The sequence below is a fragment of the Schistocerca nitens genome, chromosome 1 (genome assembly GCF_023898315.1).
Source record: "Schistocerca nitens isolate TAMUIC-IGC-003100 chromosome 1, iqSchNite1.1, whole genome shotgun sequence".
Classification (NCBI taxonomy): Eukaryota; Metazoa; Arthropoda; class Insecta; order Orthoptera; family Acrididae; genus Schistocerca; species Schistocerca nitens.
Window position 1 is genome coordinate 657,762,428 of NC_064614.1, and position 23,004 is coordinate 657,785,431.

The following is a 23,004-nucleotide window of genomic DNA, read 5'->3' on the forward strand; positions in this document are numbered from 1 at the left end:
AATATATTAATAGACTTCTATTTCTATGTCATTCTCTTTGATTCATGAGCAAAATAATTCTTGATATCATAGAAACTGGCTCTGAGTTAGAATTGATGTCTGGGATGGTCCCATACATGTTCTATTGAGAACATGTTTTATTGAGGACAGATCTGGGGATCTTGCTGGCCATGGGAGTACCTCATCATACTGACAGCCCATAGAGTCACATGCCTTATATGGGCAAGCAGTGCCCTGTTAAAAAATGGTATCATGATTCCTTATAGATAGCACATAAGGACACAGCGTGTTAATGATGTACTGTTATGCTATAACAGTTCCCTCAATCACAACCAGCCATGAAATGAAGTCATACTAAATGGCTCTCCAAATCATTGGAAGAATGGGACCTCTCCCCAAGTTGCTGCAGTACACATTGACACTGGTCATCTGGGGTAGTGCAGAACCACAATTCATCATTCAACACAGTGCAACACAATTCATCAGCAGTCCATGATTGCCAGTCATGGCACCACTCCAAATGCAGTCATTGGTGTTGTGCTGTTATTATTATTTATTGAGCATCCATTTTATCATATACAATGATATAGGAGTTGTCAAGTTACGTTATATGAGTTTGTTAGTGGCAGTCTGCAAAAGGGATGGTAATCACATTGTCCAGTTGCTGCTAATATCTGTCCATTAGTGCAGGATGACACAGAATGTTGCAGGGAATCTATTATTTTTCCAGGTGTGGTAGATGCAGATGTGAAGGGGCTACAATGTTTGGTGCCTAATGAGTGACTGGAAGTTCAATGATGAATGTGCCTGACCTCATACTCCCATGCAGTCCAACATTGGGTTACTGCTAATATTTAAATGCCCCACAAATCTGGATACCACGCAGTTCAACCAGCCTGGCAAATGGAGATCCACAATAAGGCCCCTTTCCAAATCTGTCAGATGCTGATAACATTGTTTCACAGGGATATGTGACACCTCCAGGTCCTTTACAGTAATCAGTCAACATCTTATGCTATTTGTGGCCCTTATACACCCTACTAAGCTGGTAATAACAATGATCTATGGTAACTGTTCTACCTGTCACAGATAATTGCAGCTCTAATCATTGTGTACTTGTGTGCAAAGTTACTTTGACATCTGACCATGTCTTCTGGATGCTCCCCCCCCCCCCCCCTTCCCCACAGGCAGTGCATTTGAAATGTTAACTTTTCCATCAAGTCCCCATCAGGTTGAGTTCAGATTTCACCCATAGCCCATGGATCAGCATGATGGGGTAACAGGAATTTTTTCTGTTCATATACAAGATCTAAAGTGCCAGTATGGATAGATTGAGAAGGGCCTCTACCTCGACCTTCAAAATCCCATGATCTTAATACTTTGCATTTTTCTGTGTGGGCCCATCAAGAAAGTGAAGTGTGTAGCACTGCTACTGGTATGGTTGAAAGCCTGGAGTAGCAAAGGCTACCATATGATCGAGGGTTTTCTGAATGAACGCACACTCCACAGCAGACATGAGTGCTTCAGAATGTGAGGACATCACTTGAAGCACCTTATATGTGTAAATTGTAACAAGGAACATGCTGAGGCAGAATTGTACTTCTTTTAAGGAAAGGCCATGGCTCAATTAAATGAGCACTGAATCAAAAACTTTAAATTTCAAATACATTTATATTAACCAGAGTCACCCTTCCAGAATTAATTTTTATTCTGAAGTGGAATGTGTACTGATATGCAACTTCTTGGCAGATTAAAACTGTGTGCCAGATGAGGTTCCAGTTTAAAGGCTCCAATTTAATCCTCATACCACTGAAAAGATGAGTGAAATTATATTAATGACAGTGGTATTGAGAAACAGCTGAACAAAGCTCCAATGCCCAATGGAATCCCTGTCAGATTCCATACTGAATCTGCAGCCGTGTTATCCCCTCTTCTAACTATAATCTACCATAGATCCCTTAAACATAAAACCGTGCCCAGTAGTTGGAAGAAAGCACAAGTCACACCTGTCTACAAGAAGCACAGCAGAAATGATCCACAAAACTACCATCCAATATCCTTGACATCAGTTTGTTGTCTTAGAACATATTCTGAGCTTAAATATAATGAGGTATATCAAAGAGAATGATCCCTCCATGCCAATCAGCATGGATTCCAAAAATGTTGATGTTGTGGATCCTAACTCAACTTTTCTCACATGGCATACTGAAAGCTTTGGATCAAGGCAGTCAGGTAGATGCAGTATTTCTTGATTTCTGAAAAACATTTGATTCAGTACCACATCTACACTTAGTGTCGAGAGTGCGATCATACAGGCTGTTTTAGTTGCAATCTTCAGCGCAACGACTGGTTCAATGCAGCTCTCCATGCAACTCAATGTTGAGTAAGCCTCTTCATCTCTCAATAACTACTGCAACCTATATCCTTCTGAACCTGCTTACTATCTTCAGCTCCTAGTCTCCCTCAACAATTTTTACCCCCCCCCCCCCCAAATACTAAACTACTGATCCCCTGGTGCCACAAAATGTTTTCTATCAACTGATCCCTTCTTTTGGTCAAGTTGCGCCACAAATTTCTGGTCTCCCCAATTCTATTAAGTACCTCCTCATTAATTATGTGATCAACCCATCTAATCTTCAACATTAATCTGCACCATAACATTTTGAAATCTTCTATTCGATTTTTGTCAGCACTATTTATCACCCATATTTCACTTCCATAGATGACTACACTCGATATAAATACTTCCAGAAAAGACTTCTTAACACTTAAATCTATACCCAATGTTAACAAATTTATCTTCCCCAGAAAAGTTTTTCTTGCCATTACCAGTCTACATTTCATATCATCTCTACTTTGGCCATCATCAGTTATTTTGCTGCTCAAATAACATAACTCCTCTACTACTTTAAGTGTCTCATTTCCTAAAATAATTCCCTTAGCATCACGCAATTTAATTTGACAACATTCTACTAACCTTGTTTTGCTTTTGTTGATGGACATCTTATGTCCTCCTTTCAAGACAAAGTCCATTCAATTCAACTGCTCTTCCAAGTCCTTTGCTGTCTCTGACAGAATTACATCATCATCAGCAAACCTCAAAGTTTTTATTTCTTTTCCATGACCTTTAATTCCTACTCGAATTATTTCATTTCCTCTACTACTTTTTTAGTGGACAGATTGAACATCATCAGGGACAGGCTACATACCTATCTCACTCACTCCCTTCATAATCACTGCTTCCCTTTCAAGCCCCTTAACTCTTTTAACTGCAGTCTGGTTTCTGTACAAGCTGTAAAGAGCTCTTCACTCCCTGTTTTATCCCTGCTACCTTCATAATTTCACAGAGAGTATCCCAGTCAACATTGTCAAAAGGTTTCTTTAAGTCTACAAATGCTATAAACATAGGATTTCCTTCCCTTAGCCTACTTGTAACATAAGTCATAGGGTCCGTATTGCCTCCTGTGTTCCTACATTCCTCTGGAATCTTCTCCGAGGTCGGCTTCTACCAGTTTTTCCATTCTTCTGTTAAGAATTTGTGTTAGTATTTTGTAACCATGACTTATTAAACTGATATTGTGGTAGTTTTATCACCTGTCAGCAACTACTTTATTTGGGATTGGAATTATTACATTCTCCTTTAAGTCTGAGGGTATTTCACCAGTCTCATTCATTTGCCCACCAGAGGAAGAGTTTTCTCATGGGTGGCTCTTCCAAGGCTATCAGTAGTTCAGACAAAACATTGTCTAGTGCCACAGATTGTTTCGGCTTAGATCTTCCAGAGCTCTGTGAAATTCTTCTTGAAGTATCATATCTCCCATCTCATCTTCCCTTTCTCTAATATTGACTTCAAGTTTATCTCCCTTGTATAGACCCTCTATATACTCCTTGCACCTTTCAGCTTTCCCTTCTATGCTTAACACTGGTTATCCACTGGAGCTCTTGATGTTCATACAGCAGCTTCCCTTTTCCCCAGAGGCCTTTTTAATTTTCCTGTAGATGGTATCTATCATTCCTCTGGTGAAATACGCTTCTAAATCCTTACATTTTCCTCTAGCTGTTCTTGCTTAGCCATTTTGCACTTGCTATCAATCTCATTTTTTAAACATTTCTATTCTCTTTCACCTGCTTCATTTGCTGCAGTTTTATATTTTCCCTTTTCATCAATTACATTTAATATCTCTCCTGTTCTCCAAGGACTTCTAATTGGTTTTGTGTTTTTACCTATTTGATCCTCTGCTGCCTTCACTATTTCATCTCTTAAGGCTACTGGCTCAATTTTCTACTGTATTCCTTTCCCCTGTTATGGTATAATGCTTTTACTGTCTCCCTAAATAAAGACACTTATTTCTGACAGTATACAGTTTTATAATCTAATAAAAAAAATAATAAATGTTTAGGTATAAGGAAATAATGAGGTTAATTTTTTGGTGTGTTGGACAAGCACAATAAGCTGAGCTATGCCTGCAAATGGGTAAAGAATCTTTTCACATTAGTTCCACATAAATGAAATAGTCTTTCTCTTGTTTTAGATTTATGCTTACCAATTAATAATACTACATCTCATCACTGTATCCATCTACAAAATCTTCAGCGTGTCCATCATTCCCTTTGTGATCAGATCTTCATAATAGCTCCAAAGTCTACAGGTGGGCTTCTTGGATTTTTATATATTACAGTACTACTTGGAATAATAATTCAATTTTTCACTGGTGAAATATCGCTATATTATTTCTTCTACACACATAAGAAATACAAACTTTTTACTTATTCTCACATCCAAAACAGTTACGTTCGTTTATTAACAGAGAGTGAGTCCTTCCTCTTACTGAGGAACAGGAAAAGCATCTTATGTTTTTTTTAACATTTGAAAATCAAAAATACATGACAGTAGGCACAGGCTCTACACTGGGCTACCACTTCCCCTTTTCTCTTTGCCTTTGAAAAAATAATCATAAAAGCAAGAAATGGAGAAGGTACATCACATCCTCCTTCTGAAACTCTCAGCAACCTCTGGTTCTTTCAACTTATCTTTTTTCAGTTTCTTCTGTTTTAATCTAGAGTTCATAACCTGTAAGTTGTGGTCAGAGTTCACATCTGCCCTTGGAAATATCTTACAATTTAAAATCTGGTTCATAAATCTCTGGGGTATCAAGTGAAGTTAGAGACTGGATTGAAGACTTTTTGGTAGGAAGGACATGGCATGTTATCTTGGATGAAGAGTCAATGACAGATATAGAAGTAACTTCATATGTGCCTCAGGGATGTGTATTCAGACCCTTGCTGTTCGTGGTTGTGTTAATGACCTAGTGGACAAGATTAATAGTAACCTCAGACTGTTTGCAGACGATACAGTTATCTATAATGAAGTACTATCTATAAAAATCTGCATAGATACTCAGTCAGATGCTGATAAGATTTCAGAGTGGTGCAAAAATAGGGAACTTGCCTTAAAATTTCAGAAATGTAAAATTGTTCACTTCCCAAAATGAAAAAACATGGTATTCTATGACTACAATATCAATGAGCCACAGATGGAATCAGCCAGCTCATATAAATACCGTACCTGAGTGTAAAACAGTTTACAGATGTGAAATGAAATGATAACATAGGCTCAGTTGTGGATAAAGCAGATGATGGACTAAAGTTTATTGATAGAATACTGAGGAAGAGCAATCAGTCAACAATGGAGATTGCTCAAAAATCACTCATGTGACCCAATCTAGAATATTGCTCAAGTGTCTGGGAACCATATCAAATAGGACCAACAGGGATATTGGTTGTATAGAGAGAAAACAGCATGAATAGTAACATATATATATATTCCCCCCCCCCCCCCCCCCCCATGGGAGAGTGTCAGAGTGATGTTGAAGAAACTGAACTGACACACTCTTGAAGACAGAACTATCCAGAGAATGGCTACTAACAATGTTTCAAGAACTGACTTTAAATGATTACAGTATGATTATACTGCAACTACCAAAGCATTGCTCACATAGGGATTGTATAGACTAAATTAGAATAATTACACCATACACAGAGGCGTTTAAGCAATCACTCTTCCCACACTCCAAACAGGAAGAAACTCTAATAACTAGTATAATGTGACATACCTCTGTCATGCACTTCATGGTGGTTTGCAGAGTATAGATGTAGATGTAGATGACTAGTCCTTGCAGCATAGCTTCCACCAGTACTTCATCTCCTATCTTCCAAACTTCACAGAAGTTCTCTTGCAAAACTTGTGGGACTAATACTCCTGGAAGAAAGGATATTGCAGAGAAATGGCTTAGCCACAGCCTAGGGGACTCTTTCCAGAATTAATATTCACTCTGCAGTGGAGTGCACACTGATAAGAAACTTCATGGCAGATTAAAACTATGCTGAAGTAAGACCCGAACCTGGGATCTTTACCTTTTGTGGGCAAGTGCTCTACTGACTGGGCTAGCTGAGCACAAGTTCCACAAGTTTTGCAGGAGAACTTCAGTGAAGTATGGAAGACAGGAGATGTAGTACTAGTGGAAGTTAAGCTGTGAGGACAGGTCCTGAGTTGTGAGCACAGTTAGTAGAGCATTTACCCAACAAAGGCCCATGTTCAAGTCAAGTAGATTTAATCTACCAGATGAGACTGTATATTCTGTCATAAAACTAAGTGATAACCCACACAAATGAAGTAATGCAGGAGGTTGCAGGCATGTAGGATTCAAGTAATACTGGAAAATTATTTGGATTCATTTGGAGTGGCAGGGTACGCTATAACTGACAGATGACTAGGTTTCAAAAATGATTTCATAGTCTTGAAGGGGAAAGCGATTGAAATTACCTTGAGAAAAGGCATGGTGCATTCTGTGATGAAAGGAAGATAGAACAGATTGATAGAAACGTGGGATCAGGCCAGAGTTCTGAAGGATGAGGGATGCAGCAAAGTGCTGGGAAACAATTATGCCTTCTGCAAAGGACTAGTATAGCTATTGCAGGTAGATGAGGAGCTGTGAGAACTTCATCAGTGAGTGGTTGAAAAGGTTTTATTTCCATACTTTTTTTATTTTTCATTTTCTACTCCTGAATGCAATGCAGGCTGTTCAAGTTGAGACTTATTGTAGAGTCAAGATCAGTCCACTTAAACAACAGGCAAGCTGGTAGTGGAACAGAGAGGGTCTCAGCTGGAAATATTTGGGATAGGATTTGTCTTACAAATCAAGGGAAACATCCCAAAAATCAGGATTATAAGTTGGAAAGTATTTTTATTTCATTCTGAACAATTTCTCTCAGACATAAATGTGAAATCCTAGAGTATGTGTAAATGTATTTTCATGTGTACATAATCAGGTCAATGACTAGTTCAAGATGTGCAGTGTCCGTGTGTCACTTCCAGTTGCCAGTCTGCCACAGAATAATTCCAAAGAGGAAAGCTACTGATTTATCCAGTTATCATTATTTTGCAGTTCTATAGAAATAAACACAATACGAGTATTTCACAGTCCTCACTACAGTTCTTGAAGCTGAGGGCCAACCATCTGTTGATACCAGAAAAGTTGTTGTTCAGCTTTCTTCATTTGTGTTGGTTCTCACAGAGTTTCATTAATACTGGCATCTTATGAATGATTATCACGATAGACTATAGAATCCCACCTGAGTTCCTTTAGTTATTATCATAAGCTCCCAGTAAAGTCATAGAGCAGGGCAGAGTTCAGCATCAGTAGCTCACTGTTAGTACACAGCTTGTATACATCATTTATTTAGTAGAATACTTACACGCCTCTGAGTATAAGTGAACAGTAACTGTTCATGATGAAAGAGTTTTGAGATATCACAAAAATGGCATAGGTTACACTTGTTACTAGTCAACATCCACTGCATGTTCAGTCTTCAAACATACTAAATTCATACAGTTGTCTATGTTGTGGGAGTATGCATTGTGTAGATCTTTCTGGAGAAAGGAGGGGTGGAAAAGGGGGGGGGGCTTAGAGTGCATTCTCATCAGTTTCATTGGTCAGTAAACAATTAGATGGTCTTTTCCTGGCAACTGATGATATATTACCTATACATACATCATTATCTGCTGTGTATTTGTTTGTAAAATTTAACAGCTAATGGAAAAGGAGGGAATAACAACATGAAAAGGATAGATAACTACTTACTACACAGAAGAGGTGCTGAGTGGCAGACAGGTTCATTGAAAAAAGATTACTCAATATCATTAGCTATTGGGCTAAGTCCTCCTTCAGATGTACACAAACCTAGTACACACACATTGACACACATTACTTATTCACATGCCTACAGTTAATCATGAGAACAACTGAATGAAAACAATCAGTTCAGTTGCTTGTTGTCAAACAATTGACATCTTCAGTTGAGGTTTATGTATTGGTTTAATTATTCACTCAGTCTTTTGACTGAAACCAGCCTATTGATGCAACAAATGAAAACAGCTGATTCAGTCAATTGTATTTTTATGTATCAATTAAATTATTATTCATTCATTTCTTTCTAGCGAAACCTGTCTGTAGGAGAAACTGAATGAAAACACTCAATTCAGTAATAATTTTGAATGTTGACTGACTTCCCCAATCTTTCTCTTCAAGTGAAACCAGTCTGTAGTTTTTCTGTCAGTTTGACTATGTATTCATTGTTTTAGTTGAAACCACACCTCATTGGTTTAGATGACTAAGCTATCCACTCATTCATCTGAGTGAAAATAGTTTTTTTTTCATTGGAAACTATTGCCTTGGATTAAGTTATGCCAGGTGCAATTAACACAAAACTAATTGAGCTGATGTATCATTTGGGGAACAAAGTTGAGCATAAAAGTTCCCTAAGGGAAATGTGAAGAAGAAAGGAATATTGCCAGATTTCAATGACTGGATGTATTCTGTTTTATTGGGAAAATGTAATTGTATCCATTAATTAAAAATCATATCAATCTAGCATTTAAATACTTTTCAGCCATTTATTTGTGTGGAAGGTAAAAATATTGCACAGAAAATTACTTACCAGTTATGTACATGCAAATCAGACCCAAGGACACAAACCATTTTACAGCCTTTGAAAAGTAGCAAATATAGTGTTTCACAGGCATCATTCCACACACTGGTACTTGAGTTCCACAGTTAAGTATGTCCCTGGCACATCACTGTAAACTGTCTGCACCCCGTGGACCGTTGGGAAAGACAAATGGACTTGCCTGATCTTTGGTGCATTCAGTTTTGAGCAGAAACATTTGATTGTATTAGCATTGTTTAATTATTATAGATAACTGCACTCTGTCATTGCCTGTCATAGCTTTTATTATTAATCTGATACTTGTTTTTTTGTTGCACGCTACTAAATAACGTTTAGTTTGGTTTTTCATCCATGTTTATGAGCAGGCATTTACTTGCTAGTGAACTTTGTGTTTGGGTCCAAATACAGAAACACTCAGTGGCATGGGAATGGAAGAAATCAAATGACTAGATGAAAAGTGATTATCAAGATAAAATCAGTATGATATACCATATCTACAAAGATGAGTCACATTTCGAAACTACATTAATTAAAGAAATTCAAAGACTATTAATAATGGCAAAAATAATGCAAAAAAATGCTTCTGAAAAAAGCAAGTGATTAAGTCACTAAAAAATTAAAACAGTCACCACAGTATATATCTAAAAAGAATTATTGGTGATAGATATAAACCAGCAGGAAGAAAGGCACAGAGTTTATCAATGTAAATAATAAAATAATTTCTCAAAAGTATAGGAAACAATAGATTGCTACTTACCACAAAGATGAGACATTAAGTTGCAGACAAGCACAACTAAGAGGTACTTATACAAACTTCCGGCCACAGCTTTCATCAGCTAAAGAGAAACACACACCATACATGCACACAAGCAAGCACACCTCATGCACACATTACCACCAACTCTGGCAGCTGGTTTGAGCTGCTGGAGTTGGCAGTCATGTGTGCATAAGGTGTGCTTGCTTGTGTGCATGGATGGTGTGTGTTTCTCTTTTACTGATGAAGGCTGTGGCCAAAAGGTTTGTGTAAGTGTCTTTTAACTGTGCTTGCCTGAAACTTAACAATCAACTATGTTGTTGATATTCCTACCTGTAGTTTTCATTGTTTGAAAATACATTCTTCTCTTATTTAAACATAAATTTGTACCTAATGTAGCACCAGTTATTAACCTTTTAAAACTAGCCAAGGGCTCACATTTAATGCCAGCAGCATGAGAAAACTGTAGTCAAATAAATAAATATGTGATTCTTAGAAACACATTTTTTTAGAAATATACATTTTACTAATCTGTTCCTGAAATAAGACGATAGTGCATTACTTATCTCTAAAAAAGTTGGCAACTCTAGCCATGTTTCTTGTGAAACTGTCAAGGCTGTAAAAGTGTGTAAGTGAAATCCCTCAAAGCCAAGGTGAGTACATTCATATAACTGACATAACTGTCAGATATTTGTGTCATTCAATTGGCTCACATTGACTGAAACCACTAAAACCCGCAGAGTGAGTTACAAACATTTATATAGCTGACATGGTTGCACAGAGTAAATTCATTCAGTTGTTAAATTTGACTACACATCAAACATACCAACCACCAACAATACCACCACTCTGACAGTTGCCAGCCATTTCACATCAAAATGTCTCTTCCATACAGCTGAGCCACCCACAGCTGTCACATCTATAGTGGTGACTAGACCTTCTTTAAATATGCCAAGGGAATCACTGCGGCTTTCACAGATTGAAATTACCATCCCCTCCCTAGCCAGAAACATATCTCCTGTGTCTTGTCTTCCCAGTCACCTATTATATCCCATATCTCAACTGTCCAGCAACAGAGGAGCATCTCCCCTCCTCTCCTCATCATCACTCCATTCCACCAAGGACTAAAGCAACTGAATCATATTCTCCACCAGGGCTTCAACTCACTGCATTCCCTGAAATGCGAAATTTCCTCTCCACTATTCTCCCCCCCCCTCCCACTGTTGTACTGCACCACCTACCCAACATACACAACATCCTTGTCTGTCCCTATTCCAGCCATGCTCCCAACGCATGGCTCCACAGTTCATACCTCAGCAGCAGACCTAGATGCAAGACCTGACCCATACATACTCCGTATATGACCTACTCCAGTTCTATCACAAGCATCTCGTAACCCATCAAAGGCAGGGCCATCTGTGAAAGCAGCCATGTGATCTCCCAGGCTAACTGCAACCATTGTGCTGCATTTTACATGGGTGTGACCACTAACAAGCTGACTCTCTACATGATTGACCACCACCAAACTGTAGCCAGGAGACATCAGGACCACTCAATACACAAACATACCACTGAACAGTGTGCGCTCAACTTCAACAACTTCACAGCCTTTATCATCTGGATTCTTCCCACCAATACTATGTTTTCTGAACTGCACAGGTGGGAACTCTCCTTGCAGCATATTCTTTGTTCCCATAACCCCCTAGCCTCAACTATTCTTAGTTCATGTCTTCCCCCTACCTATACCCACTCTTCCCTACTCCCACTCTAGCCCTACACATGCCAACTATCCCCCCAGTGAACCTGTATAGTCGTATTCTCTTCTCTTTTTCTCCTCACTCCCCTTTGGCCCCCTCCCCCTCATCACACAATGCAGCCTCACAATGCTCCATTTAGCAGCCCATTATTGTGTTCTCACCACATTCATGATTTGTGAATGCTCCCACCAGCAGCATTAGAATTTTCCCCCATGCCTTCCTTGCTATCCCTGACCCTCCTTGCCCAACACTTCTTCTATACCCCACTACACACCTCAGGAAAGATAACAGCTCACCTCAGAAGCAGTCACAGTCAATGCCCAAATATGACAGTGTGTGTTTAAGTTATGCATGGATGAATGTGCTTGTCTCTTGTTTTGTCTAAGTCAGGTGAAGGACTTTGTCCAACAGCTGATAATATCGAGCAGTGTTTTTTATCTTTTTTAATGTGCCTGTCTGCCACTCAGTGCCTCCTCTATGTAGTGAGTAGCAATTCATCCTTTTCATGTTTCTGTTAATACAGTTCTCTTGATCTATTCACTCCTATTTGCCTTTGAAAAATTGAAATCGACACACATGGCAACTCTAGTTTCAAACCTTTATAGAGATTCAAATGTTTCCCACAGTTAAATCTGAGTATAGTTCTGAGCAATGTGTTGTTACATCAGGTTTTTAAAAGGTCATTCCCCATCTTATTGAACAACAAACAACATCCAAGAAACTTATTTAATGGTGTAAAAAGTAAGAACAGTTTTGTTCATGATTACTACACAAACCTACAAACAAACAAACACAATCCAAACAGACTATGAAGGCTCAACATTACTGACTGGCCACCTTGTCATCCTCAGCACTGAGGCATCATTTGAGGTAGATATGGTGCATGTAGTAAGCACACCACTCTCCCAGCCATTGTCAGTTTTCATAACTGGTGTTTCTGCTTCTCAATCAAGTATCTCATCAATGACCTCACAGGGGCTGAGTGCACCCCATTGGCAATAGCACTCAGCAGATGTGGACAGTGACCCATTCAAGTGCTATCCAAGCCTGCTGTCAGAGCACAAAAAGATGAATAAGTTTCTCTTTAAAAGTCTCTGACAAAAAAATGGGGAGCCAGCTACCTCAATCCCCATACCACATTCCTCATTGAATATTTACACCCTTTTAACATAGAAAATTTTAAATCCTTTTACTCAGTCTCTCTCTCTCTCTCTCTCTCTCTCTCTCTCTCTCTCTCTCTCTCTTTCAAGTTAAACTTCATACTTGGCATTTCCCTCTCACTGACACTATACATGTCTCTCTCCCACTGTCTCCTTTTTCTCCCACTGATTTACAGTATATCCCACTGCCACTCCATCCTCTCTCACTTCCCTTTCTCCTTTTGTCTTTCATTTCCACTGCCATTGTTCCACAACACTTCATAATTTCAAAATTTCTGTGAGGTCCAACTTATTTTTTTCTCTGTACCCATGTGTTTAAAATTCTGGTCCAAAATGCAACCTCCTCCTCTGTATCCACATGTTTAATTTTGCTGGTCATGGAGGGTCCAGACCCCCAAGCCTATGTATGGTCTCCATTCATCTCTATGTTTCATTTTCACTGTCTCCTCTTGCTTTTGCTCCCACTACTTCTATTTCCATCCATCTCTCTTTCTCTTTTGCTGCCACTGTATTCCACTGACTGTTAGTATCTTCTCTCTCTTTGGCTCCAGCTGCTATTGCCTTCATTCACCTCTCTCTAACTTTCTTTGCCACTTTCTCTCTCACCACAATCACTGTCTCCTCTCTCTTCCTCTCTCACTGGCACTGTCTCCTCTCCCCTCTATTGTCATTGTCTCTCTGCTACTCTCTTTCAGCACAAAAAATTGCTATGTTTGAATGCCAAATTTTTTTGTGAAGAAAGTGGAATGAGGATTAAGGCAGCTGGTACCCCAATTTACTGCCAGAGTCTCTTAAAGAGAAACATATTCTCCTTTCTTGTGCTCCTCAAGTTCACATACAAATGCACAACTGAAGTGTCTAATTTGCAATTACAAAGAATTTTGTGTAACAAAATAACTGTTCATAAGGTGCTTATGTTGCCAGGGGGCACCACTCTGAATAATTTCCAGGTCAAGACAGCCTATTATAAGGAGGCAGCACATCACAAAATTTTATTTGTGGAAAAATTGTGTTAAAAAACATAATTTGGTAAGCACAGATCCCTTGACATGTGCTCACTACATCAGTTAAAACTGCATTTATTGAGTATTATTTTATATGCATATGTATGGTAACTTTGAACTTCTGAATCTGGGTAATGGATAGTGATACAGAAAAAAGTTTCAAGGTTCCTCAAAATATTGTTTTATGAGTATATGACAAATGTTGACAATTTCCCATGAACAGAAATTACAGAAGTGTGTATCCCCACAAGTGGTGCTTTTGGCAACCAGAGATCATGATTTTTTGGGTCTACTTGATACTGGATACAGATTTTTTTAAAACAGAAAAATGGCATTTCTGGGTGAATGTCTAAAGAATGTACAATTAAAATTTCAGCCATTTGCTAAGGTTATGTCACCAGATAACTGTCGAACACAGGAAAAAATGGCTAAAACTGGCTTTTGCTATTTTCTGCGTAAATATGGTAACCTTGAACGTCTGTGTCTTGATAACAGATGAAGATATCACAAAAAGTTTCAAAGCTGCCTGGGAAAATCATCTTAAGGGTATATGGTAAAAATTCTGACCATCTGCCATGAATAGAAGTGATAGATGTGGCCATTCCTGCAACTGGTACTTTTAGTAACCAAAGATCATAGATTTTCAGAGTTTTCACACCCATGAACAAGCTACCTCATGTTCACCATAGAAGACACCTCATTGAAAGGAACCATCCAATTTTCTCAATTTGCCTGGACTGGAGGAAGTGTGTAGTGTTTAAATTTTGACACTGTACAGTAGGATAGCTACAGTATGCCCATTCTTCTGAGAGGCATGTGAATTATCACTAGGCCAATGGCAATCCAAAACATTTGATGACTTATCTCTGTGATCAAAGGAAGCCAAGATATGATCCCCTGAAAAATCTGTTTTTCGAATGTAGCTTTTTCTAACATATTGGTAAAGTGCACTGTCAAGCATGGGCCAATATAAATTAATGAAATATGACATAATCACATTCAAGGACAAAGTGATCCAAAGTACAAAATTTATTGAATTTAAATGGTCTTTAACCACAACAGCTTTTCTGTAATTTTTATGACTAATTAAAATGAAAGACAGACAAAAAGTTAGTAAACTGCTTATTATTTCAAAAGTAATCAACGTAACTGCTAATACATTTGTCCCACTGTGTTACAAGGTGGTTAGTGGCTAACAGAACACGCCTACAGAACCATGACTGTGCCCAGGCATGCACCTTTTCATCTGAAGCAAACTGACAACCACAAGCGTCTTCCTTCACGGCTTCAAAAATATTGAAAATGTATGAGCAGATATCGGGGCTGTAAGGAAGATGTGTAAGAGCTTCCCAGCAAAACTTCTGCAGTGTAGTCACAACAAACTTATACTTTCTCCATATAGTACAGGGGTGTCAAGCAATTGATAATTTTCAAATCCACAATTTTTCCCCAGTTTTTATAGGAAAATTATTTCCATTATACTTTTTTATTAATTTTGAGACTAAACAATCCTTTTCCAAACTTTATATTGATAATTATCAGAGATGCATAATTAGTTACAATTAAAATGTTTTCAAAATATTAAATAATGGATTTTTATTTGCATGCAATAAAAAATACAAAATAAAAACTATAAATTCTGCTCTTACATATACATATACAATGTAGCTTTTTGATTAAGGGAAACAAACTAGAAATTTATCAGGATAAAAATGAATAATTCATTTGTGTAAATTTTCTATTTCTGACAAAATCTTTGAGGCATCTCTCAACATATGTGCTCTTTTCGTTTCTAATTCCTTGATTTCAGCTTGCTTTCATTTGTTCATCCCTTTCTGTTTCACCTTCCTTTTCTTATGTTTCATATTTTCTTTGGGCAAAGAATGTGCATTGCAAAACCAATGTATAAATCTTTTATCAATGTTGAAATTGTCGACTCCATTTGCACCCTGGACTGTGTCATATACGTATCTTTGAGCAATAGGGCTTTTTCCTGTTTGATTTTCAACTATAATTTTAGAATTTGCAGAAAAGCCTCACTCAACAGAAGCATTTCCATATGAGAGTATTAATATAATTTGCACAAAATTTCAGAAATTCAGGTGTGACTTTGAAAATGAATTTATTATATTAAGCCAGAATTTATCAAGAAGGTTTTCACTTATCTTATAACATTTCATCTCGTCTTCAGTGCTTTTTTTCTCTGCAGATCTCCAAAAATTTAAGTATGATGTGGTCTGCCTTTGAACCCTACTTCCTGGTTTAATGTGATTTCTGGATTCAAGCACGAAACCACGCATGTTGAGCTGTATCTGAGTGGTGATCTTTATCGCGACTTCTCTACTATTCCAATAATTCATGGTCACATATTTTCCTTTAGCAATAATATTTCCTCTTCAGATACAAAGTACTTCACACAGAAATGGAGACATCAGGACATCACTCTGAAAACAGTAAATATGGTTCCAACAAACATGCTCTTGAACTGAAGAATGTCAGTTACGCAGCTAGCAATTTGTCCCTGACAGGTTCATCAACAACTCCGAAACTTGATGACTGAGGAATAGTTTTTGATTTCTTTATCTCTTGGTAACATAAGTTCAAATGTGTTCAAGAATTTCCACAGCTTTTTCAGCAGCATTGGCGTTTTTTACCCATCTTGCTCCACAAAATGACTTAGGGAAAGATGAAGATATGTTTGTCTCAGTGTATTGCGACCTTTGTGAATGTGAATCATGAAATAAATAATAAAGCACTCTCAAAAATGACACAATTCCTCAATTAGTTTTGGGTATTTCTGTTTTTAAAGAGCCATGTAATATGTACAAAGTGCAGGTACAAAACTGTAGCAGTTTTAGACAACTGAAGGAGTCTTTTAGTTTCTTGTCTAAGTCATTCCAAAGTTTTAAACTCACCTTTGGTCTGTCCATTGACAACTGCAAAATTTTTTGGGGGGTTTTCCAAATCCCATGATCTTTTTACACCTTCAAGAAAATCGTTTGCCCTTGTACATTTAAGAAAAAAAGAGAATTAAAGTATATGTATTTTTAATGATTTGTCATGGTCCCAAAATTGTACATATAAATCCATCTGGGTTTTTTGAGAAACCATATTTGTACTTTCATCAAATACAAGTGTGATCATTTCACATTTGTCAGTCACGTCAGAAAGTTCACAAGTCATGTATGATGTCAATCTGTATACAATGCTGTAGCAAAGTTTTGATTTTTGCAATTGCATTTTCTTTGCAATTTGACTTTCCATAAATAATGAAGGAGATAACGCTACACAGTCTGATGAACTCTGACCTGACAAATGACTCCTGATGATGCACAAACACCACAAAATTTTAGGTCACGTAACACCATCTGATAGTAAATATTCGTGTAGTCATCTGTCATTTGTTTATTTCTTTCAAATAGTCTTCGTACGTTACTGGCAGTACAGTTAGCCTTTTGCCACTGAGCAGTGTGTCAGAAGTGTGCAAGTAGCATCATTACTGCATTTACCAGGCAATCTTGTATTTTAATAACTGTTTAAATTTTGTGTCAAATAGTTTGTGCTCTCTGTAGATTAGTTCAGACGTTCTTTGCACAACAGTATTTAGCATGGATAGGGACTGCGACTGCTGTGTTCAGATGCAGGCTGAGTTGGCATCCCTTCGCTCCCAGCTTCAGGCAGTGTTGGCTTTGGTCACACAGCTTGAAGCTGTTGCCAATGGGCATCACTGTGGGGGTCCGGACGAGGGTTTGTCGGGGACGGCCAGCTTGTCCCACACATCCCCCGATTGGACTACGACTGGTGCTGCCTGGGATACTGCCCACATTGAGGCTGACCCCTCAATCGTGGTAGAGTGGGAGGTCATCTCGAGGTGTGGCAGGGGGCAAAAGACATTCTGGAGGGCTGAACGGAAGGCCTCTCCAGTTTGTCTGATGAAACAGTTTCAAGCTCTCTTTCCGGCTGATACTGATCTTCAGCCGGACATGGCTGCTTGTCCTGTTCCAGAGGTTGCCCCTCAGTCTGCAAGATCCATGTGGTTGCAGAAGGTGGGCTTACTGGTAGTTGGGAGCTCCAACTTCAGGTGCGTAATGGAGCCCCTTAGGGATATGGCTGCAAGGGAGGGGAAGAAAACCAATGTGCACTCCGTGTGCATACTGGGGGGAGTCATTCCAGAAAGGGTCCTTTCGAATTCCATGAAGGGTACAGAGTGCATCTATCTGCAGGTGGTCGCTCATATTGGCACCAATGATGTGTGTCACTATGGATCAGAGGAAATCCTCTCTGGCTTCCGGCGGCTATCTGATTTGGTGAAAACTGCCAGTTTCACTAGTAGGATGAAAGCAGAGCTCACCATCTGCAGCATCGTCGACAGGACTGACTCCAGACCTTTGGTACAGAGCCGAGTGGAGGATCTGAATCAGAGGCTGAGATGGTTCTGTGACCATGTGGGCTGCAGATTCCTCGACTTGCGCCATTGGGTGGTGGGGTTTCAGGTTCCGCTGGATAGGTCAGGAGTCCACTACACCCAGCAGGTGGCTACTCAGGTAGCAGGAGTTGTGTGGTGTGGACTGGGTGGGTTTTTAGGTTAGATGGCCTTGGGCAAGTACAGAAAGGGCAACAGCCTCAAAGGGTGTGGGGCAAAGTCAGGACATGCAGGGACCAATCAGCAATCGGTATTGTAATTGTAAACTGTTGAAACGGCGTTGATAAAGTAACGGAATTTCAAGCGCTGATGGAAAGCACCAAATCTGAAATCATTATAGGTACAGAAAGATGGCTGAAGCCAGAGATAAATTCTGCTGAAATTTTTACAAAGGCACAGACGGTGTTTAGAAAGGATAGATTGCATGTAACCGGTGGTGGCATGTTTGTCGCTGTTAGTAGTAGTTTATCCTGTAGTGAAATAGAAGTGGATAGTTTCTGTGAATTATTATGGGTGGAGGTTATACTCAACAACTGAGCTAGGTTAATAATTGGCTCCTTTTACTGACCTCCTGACTCAGCAGCATTAGTGGTAGAACAACTGAGAGAAAATCTGGAATACATTTCACATAAATTTCCTCAGCATGTTATAGTCTTAGGTGGAGATTTCAATTTACCAAATATAGAGTGGGACACTCAGGTGTTTAGGACGGATGGTAGGGACAGACCATTGAGTGACATTATACTGAGTGCACTATCCAAAAATTACCTTGAGCAATTAAACAGAGAACCAACTCGTGGAGATAACATCTTGGACCTACTGATAACAAACAGACCTGAACTTTTTGACTCTGTAAGCACAGAACAGGGAGTCAATGAACATAAGGCCATTGCAGCATCCCTGAATATGGAAGTTAATAGGAATATAAAAAAAGGGAGGAAGGTTTATCTGTTTAGCAAGAGTAATAGGAGGCAGATTTCAGACTACCTAACAGATCAAAACGAAAATTTCTGTTCTCACACTGACAATGTTGAGTGTTTATGGAAAAAGTTCAAGGCAATCATAAAATGCGTTTTAGACAGGTATGTGCTGAGTAAAACTTTGAGGGATGGGAAAAACCCACCGTGGTTCAACAACAAAGTTAGGAAACTACTGCGAAAGCAAAGAGAGCTTCACTGCAAGTTTAAACGCAGCCAAAACTTCTCAGACAAACGGAAGCTAAATCATGTCAAAGTTAGCGTAAGGAGGGCTATGCGTGAAGCATTCAGTGAATTCTAAAGTAAAATTCTATGTACCGACATGACAGAAAATCCTAGGAAGTTCTGGTCTTATGTTAAATCAGTAAATGGATTGAAGCAGCATATCCAGACACTCTGGGATGAAGATGGCATTGAAACAGAGGATGACACACATAAAGCTGAAATACTAAACACCTTTTTCCAAAGCTGTTTCACAGAGGAAGACTGCAATGCAATTCCTTCTCTAAATTCTCGCATGAACTAAAAAATGGCTGTAATAGAAAAAAGTTTCCAAGGAATAGAAAAGCAACTGAAATCACTCAACAGAGGAAAGTCCACTGGACCTGACGGGATACCAATTCGATTCTACACAGAGTATGCGAAAGAACTTGCCCCCCTTCTAACAGCCATGTACCGTAAGTCTCTAGAGGAATGGAAGGTTCCAAATGATTGGAAAAGAGCACAGGTAGACCCAGTTTTCAAGAAGGGTCATCGAGCAGATGCGCAAAACTATAGGCCTATATCTCTCACATCGATCTGTTGTAGAATTTTAGAACATGTTTTTACTCATGTATTATGTCACTTCTCGAAACCCAGAACCTACTCTGTAGGAATCAACATGGATTCTGGAAACAGCGATCGTGTGAGACCCAACTCGCTTTATTTGTTCATGAGACCCAACAAATATTAGATACAGGCTCCCAGGTAGATGCCATTTTCCTTGGCTTCCAGAAGGCATTCGATACAGTTCCACACTGTCACCTAAGTAAGAGACTATGGAATATCAGACCAGCTGTGTGGCTGGATTGAAGAGTTTTTAGCAAACAGAACACAGCATGTTGTTCTCAATGGAGAGACATCTACAGATGTTAAGGCAACCTCTGGTGTGCCACAGTGGAGTGTTATGGGACCATTGGTTTTCACAATATATGTATATGACCTTGTAGATAGTGTCGGAAGTTCCATGCAGCTTTTTGCGGATGATGCTGTAGTATACAGAGAAGCTGCAGCATCAGAAAATTGCAGCGAAATGCAGGAAGATCTGCCATGGATAGGCACTTGGTGCAGGGAGTAGCAACTGACCCTTAACATAGACAAATGTAATGTACTGCGAATACATAGAAAGAAGGATCCTTTACAGTATGATTATATGATAGTGGAACAAACACTGGTAGCAGTTACTTCTGTAAAATATCTGGGAGTATATGTACGGAATGATTTGAAGTTAGCGTAAAAGCGTAAATTAATTGTTGGTAAGGCGGGTGCCAAGTTGAGATTCATTGGGAGAGTCCTTAGAAAATTTAGTCCATCAACAAAGGAGGTGGCTTACAAAACACTCGTTTGACCTATACTTGAGTATTGCTCATCAGTGTGGGATCTGTACCAGGTCGGGTTGACAGAGGAGATAGAGAAGATCCAAAGAAGAGTGGCGCATTTTGTCACAGGGTTATTTGGTAAGCGTAATAGCATTATGGAGATGTGTAGCAAACTCAAGTGGCAGACTCTGCAAGAGAGGTGCTCTGCATCATGGTGTAGCTTGCTGTCTAGGTTTCGAGAGGGTGCGTTTCTGGATGAGGTATTGAATATATTCCTTCCCCCTACTTATACCTCCCGAGGAGATCATGAATGTAAAATTAGAGAGATTCAAGTGTGCACAGAGGCTTTCCGGCAGTTGTTCTTCCCACAAACCATAAGCGACTGGAACAGGAAAGGGAGGTAATGACAGTGGCACGTTAAGTGCCCTCCGCCGCACACCTTTGGGAGGCTTGCAGAGTGAAAATTTAGATGAATGTAGATGTAGATGGCTGCATTGCATACTGATTCCCTGGACCATTTTGTGGCTTTGAATATATCACTTGGTTTGATACTGTACCTCCTTTTTAAAACAACACACTCTATATTAGCTAATAAATTATACACATTTACAAATTAATAAATTGTACTTCAGACTAAAAATGATTTATAATATTTCTCAAAATTGGGATGAAACACCCACATTCCTCCAATAAAAAAATAAATAAATAAAATAAAAAATAAATAACGAAGAACCCTGTGCAACTGAATATTTCTTCCCACCCTCACTTTCTTCCCTAGTCTGGATCTAACCTATACCACCACATATTTTAAGAATACGAGTGAGGTTTCTCATATCCACAATTGAGTAGAATCCTGAGTGCATAAGAGAGCAAATGTGAGTCTCAAGTCTCAGTCCATACGATATTCAAACTCACTGTGATTGTTTACAACTAATCTCACATTTACTAAACAACCAACAGTCAAACCCGATTGCAGTTGCAAGTTGCCTAACACCTTCCAGGGGCAAAAAAAATTTATTTTCTATATTTTATGTAATTATTGACCAAATTTAGAAATTCATAATGCTGTCATAATCTACTCATTAAGAGATATATTCATATGTTGAAGGTTTCACACAAAAAGTCAAGTATTATAGTTAGAAATTGTGCACATAACTCATGGCACATAAATTACTTAGACTATATTCATCCAGAATATGAAAATGAGACTTTCAATGAACTATACACCTTCTTTAAAACCTTCTTTTTGACTGCTGCTAACTACAACAATCTAACAGTAGGGGTTACAACAGGTTTAATGCAATTTTGGACATTGTACTAAACTGAATATGAACATGCCTATAAAACGCTTTTACAAAACTTATGTCCACGGCTTGTGGTCTTGCGGTAGCGTTCTCGCTTCCCGCGCAAGAAGTCCCGGGTTCGATTCCCGACGGGGTCAGGGATTTTCTCTCCCTCAAGATGACTGGGTGTTGTGTGTCTTTCATCATCATTTCATCCTCATTCACTCGCAAGTCGCCATAGTGGCATTAAAGAACTTGTGGCACGGCAGCCGAACCGCCCCACGAGGGGTCTCCCGGCCACCAATGCCATACACTCATTAACAAAACTTATTACTCCCATGTATTTCTACCATAGTAGCTGACATGTACTTTATGCCAGACTTCAAAGAAATGAATTCTTCCACCTCTCCCCACCTCTCTTGCGGTACCAGTAGCACCAGTCACCTTCCTCGGATCTTGGATCCCCACCACATGCAACAATCAACAGGTATAAATCAGTTATGAATCATTGTATAAATATTGAATTACCAACATATGTTATGTGTGTGACATCTAGATTCCCCTTTGAATATCTGAATCTCATTTGAAATACCACAGATGGTTTAAATTCATAATGTATCAATATGGGTATGGTACCAAAAAACTTTTAAAAATACAGATTTTTAAATAAAATATAAGGTTTTTCCCAGTTTTTCCTGGTTTTGAAAATTCCTGGCTCTTTCTAGGTTTTTAGGATTTCAGGGTTCACTGTACACCCTGAGTCCGACTCTGACCAGATGCAATTTCCATATTTCATGGCTATCAGTTTGCTTCGGACAAAGAGGTGCATGCCTGGATACAATCATAGTTCTGTAGGCAACTGCAAACGTTTTTCCATAAAGGTATTGACATTAAGTCTCACAGTCGAATGAATGTATTAATAGTTATGCTGATTACTTTTGAAATACTAAACAGTTTACTTATTTCTTTCCATTTGACTGACCCTTATGTATGGTCATCATCATCAGATATATCACTCTCACTAAACTGCTTTAACAAGACAGACATATCTGGTTATAATCAC

The 23,004-nt window shown here is 38.9% G+C and overlaps 1 protein-coding gene across 1 annotated transcript in view; it reads left to right on the plus strand.

Annotated features, from left to right (window-relative positions):
* The window catches only part of LOC126193633 (neuroligin-1-like), a 196,558-nt gene that overhangs the window by 171,400 nt on the left and 2,154 nt on the right, over window positions 1-23,004 (plus strand). The window lies entirely within an intron of this gene.